Raw genomic sequence first — 4,435 nt, forward strand, 5'->3', positions numbered from 1 at the left:
AGTATATAGCCTAGATTTTAGAAGGTGTTCAATAAAGAATCTTTAAATGAATGAGTATTCAAATGAATGAGTAGATGAATGGACCGTAGATATTCTTTAACAGTCTTTTATTTCAATTACTTTTAAAAGAGTTAAACAAAATGAAAGGAGTTCATGTATTCTTAGTGTAGGCGGATATTAAGATGAGTCAGTCGGATTCAATTTAGAGACAGTCTTACCTTGAGGAATGTACTTGCCCAGGTTCAGTTCATGCCTATTGTCACATGCAAATATAAATAGTGCCTCCTTTCATTCTCAATATTTCTGTGGTTTGGGTGATAAAATATATGATCACCCTAATCATAGAAGGGAGGACTGCTTCAGAGTAACAACCTGTGGCTACCAGTCAGGGGGTCCCTAAAGAGGAGGTGACAAATGAGAGGACTGTGAATGCTTTCTGCTCTCAATTCTTAGAATCTGTGGGCAATATTTAAAGAGGCAAGTAGGAAATAGACTTACTCTAAGCAATAATATTGAAAGCCACCTAAAAACATGACTTACTGTCAATAGTCTGCCCCAATAGGGTAATCAAGAATGTACATAACTAACATTTGTCACATTTATTCCATCATAGTAATTCTATTAAAATTCATTTATATTTCTTGAATATATTTTGTTAGAGAATGAACAGAGTTGACCTACAATTTACTATGAATAATTCCATGTTGATAATTCAAATGGCGTGCACAGGAAGACTAAGCTATTTTGTACAAGGTAACTGAACAATCATTGTGTCCACCATTGTTCTGTCTCCTCATTGGTAAAATTTGCTTGACAATAATTTTACATAGAAATAATAATTAAAATGTATTTTTGTGAGTGCTCTTATGCAGTGTTCCATCTCCTGAATTAATCAGGAAACTTATTTCATAAGTACTATCTGCTATGGAGCCTTCTATAAAGTCATTGTTCTATTTTTTCTGTCCATGTAAACCTCTCTTATTTTGTATGTAAAGATGTGGCCTGCATTTTTAACAGGCTCACAAGGTGGTTTAATGTACTCAAGGTTTAAGATCCTCTGAAGTCCTCGTCATTATCACCACCACCACCACAGCTGGCAATCTGGCCATGAGGAGGAGTCAGAGGGTCCTTCTAGGACTGGCCTGCTTTAGGTTCCATATGACATTTTGGCAGTAACCCTACAAGAAGACCTGGGAGCCCCCCCCCCCACCACCACCACCCCAGGGTTGAATGTACTGACTTCAACCTCCGGAGGGTCACCTGACTTCAGTTTGTCCCTTTTCAACCCTAACTTTCCTGAAGCACCAAAAAAATTTGCCCATTCTGTTAAAAATCCTTCTTTGCATTCTTTTCAAAGTGGATGATTTCTTATTATTTAAAACAGGAATGATCTTATATTCTAAATGTGCTTTTGTGTTAAAATAAGGGGGAAAACTGGCAAATAGATATGTGCCTAGGCTTGGATAAGGGTGCAGAAATTCTGCATATAATTCTGTCTGTGAGTATAGAGCAGTAAAGGAAGTGTAGTCCTAAGTCATATTTTTCCATATGTCAAAGCAATATATATACATATATATATATTTAATAACTGTATAGACTCACACTAGATTTCTAACTCTCCCTCCAAATTTGGTTTGCTCACATTTGAAGAATATTGAAGATTATTCCACTGGTATTAAATCATAATGATGATGTTGATAATAGTATCTTACCCAAGGGCACACCGAGTACAAGTGACTCAGGCAGGATTTGAACCCATACTTACCTGGTGTCTAAGCCTCAGTTCTTGTCACCATACTACACTGCTCTTTGGCAAGAAAGTCATGGATATGTTATATCAAATTACTTCTTACACTAAGCTGTTGCATGTAGTTTCCTGGGCCTATACTTAGGCCTCAGCAAGTGAATGAGAAAATTGGAATATTGGCATATAGAGCAGTATTTATGACACCGGGCTTACAATGAAGAGAATTGGTTACAAAGGTGGGAGAGGAATCCAGAGCCACACAGGGGATGGTAAAGTAACCCAGGGATCTGCAACAGAAGCCACTACCACCCTTGACTGAGAGACAGCAGGTGGCGGCCAAGTTACCCGAGGGAGCAGGAACCCCAATAAGCCAGTCCATACAGGAGATCCAGCCACTCTGAAGTGGCCACTTGGGGCAGAGAAATAAGGTAAGAAACACCTGGTTTCTCCTTTGCTGTTACACTCAGGTCTCCTGACACTCCAATTTCCTCCTACCCGCCAAACCCAGGAACCTGAAAAAACAACCTTTATGGATTGTTTGTTCCCCTCTCTACCGAACTGAGTGAGAAAAGGACAAGGATTGAGTTGGAGGACAGACAGACCGAAACAGGCACATCCATGCTGGATTTTGTTGTTATTTTCCAGGAAAAAAAAAAAGCATTTTAAGGCTCCTTTAAATAGCAAGCCCCCTGTACTTAGACTAACTTGATTGAACAACAAAAAATCTTTTGTCACATGTGACTTTATGCACCTATTATGCACTCTGGCCGGTGTGTTCAGTGGTTAGACGCTACCGAAGGGTCTCTGGTTCAATTCAGTCCGGGGCACATACCGGGGCTGCAGGTTCTATCCCCTGCCCCCTGCCCCATCGGGAGGCATGCAGGAGGTAACCAATTGATGTCTCTCTCTCTCTCTCCCTTCCCCCTCTCCCACCTCCCTTCCACTCTCTGGGTCTCTGGAGGAAGTTCTGGAGAAGTTCCTGGACCCTGAGTTGCAGTCAGTTGTGCTCCGGGGACTGACAGCTGCCACTTTCTGATGACCTGGCCGGCTCAGACGGGAGGGCTAGCGCGCCCTCTAGGGGAGAGCTGGACCCGGCTGGCGTGGTGGCTGGGCACCTTTCAAGCCTTTCTGCAGTATTGTCATGAGCAAAGTCCTTCCCCCTGTCCTCTCCCCCGCCCCCAAATACTCCCTGAAATATACGGCTGTGGTCTTATTAAATATTGCGTCAAAGGAGACTCAGTACAGATTATATTTTGTGTGTGCTGTCACACATTTAGAGAAATGGCCAGATTAACGACTCACAAAAAACACGAGACAGCTGCCAAAACAACGAAGTTTCAGTGCGCTCAGAGCTCAGCAGCAGGAGATGGCCCGGCAGGCCCTCGGGGATCTGAGGAGAAAGCAGACAGGATGTCTTCGGGGAGGGTGGCTGTCTTGATTTACAGGATTAAAATAATTTTTTTTTATCCTGTGGTTTTTGAAGGAGGTGGCTATGTGGGAGTACTTTCTGGTTAAGATCACAAACTTTGAAGTCTGTTTTTCTTTTTCTTTTCACAAGTCTGTCCCCTACTACCAGGGCTCATCTGTGCTTACTGCTACAGCCACTCACCGCTCCCCTCCCCGGCTTCCCTCTCCTCAGTGGGAAATTTCTAAGCAAATAAGATCAGCCATACCTACTCAGGATCTTTCAATGGCTCCCCCAGCCTCTGGGATGATGTTCAAAATCCAGGGGCAAAATTGTGACTGTCATCTCACCTGCAGTCCCACTCTGGCAAGTCCTAGGCAGTCACCTGCAAGGTCAACCCATACTTCTAGGAGAGCTCCATTCTCCCCAGGCCAGGTAAGCCGCCACCCTAGCAGCTCATAATGGTTGCCTGCCCCTCTGCCTCCCAGCAAAGCCGAGCCTTATTCCTTTGAGTATTGCCCAACATCCAACACCTGGGATTAAAACGGTGTTAATGGTATTTGAAAAGCACTTTACACTTTACACAGTGTTATCTCATACTTGCTCCTTTAATCCCACAGACACATGTAGGACTGAGAAGTCTATGGACTTGGGTGTGAATCCCTATGCAGCTAAGGACTGGCTAAGGCACGGACTGCACTTCACCTCAGCCTCCAGTAATTCCAATTCGGGCTTGTTATGAGGCTGCAATAAAACAATATCTGGCTCGCAGCCGGAACTATAAACTTGACTCCCCTTTCTGACCCCAAGCTTGGCGAGCTGCTTCTCTTATTTCTACAGCAACCCCTCCTTCTCTGAGCTCCGGAGGCCACCGAGGGTGCCAACGATGAAGCACTGTGCCTCTGTTGCATCGGGTACGAGCAATCCTTAATGGAGCGTGCAGGCACCACGTGGAGAGGACACTGATGCAGGGAACTAAATAAGGGGTCCTGGGAGGCAGGGGTTGGATGGAAGGGACTCTGGCAGATGTTGGTCAACTGAGGGAAAGAGGCTCCCGAGGGCACACTCCACAGGGGGGCCCACCCACGCCTCCCGGACTTCCAGTCTCCCCCAAGTGGCCGGTGCCGGCACCCCCCACTTCACCTCTCCTATTGCCCTCCCTTCCCAGCACCAGGTCCTGTCTCAGGGAACTCAAAAAGCAAGTAGGGTCCCAGGGCGGACCGGGCTGGGGAACAGCCCCCCGCGCGAGCCGTGGGGAGCGAGGCCCCCGCCCTCCTGCCCCC

The sequence above is a fragment of the Myotis lucifugus genome, unplaced genomic scaffold (assembly GCF_000147115.1).
Source record: "Myotis lucifugus unplaced genomic scaffold, Myoluc2.0 scaffold_58, whole genome shotgun sequence".
Classification (NCBI taxonomy): Eukaryota; Metazoa; Chordata; class Mammalia; order Chiroptera; family Vespertilionidae; genus Myotis; species Myotis lucifugus.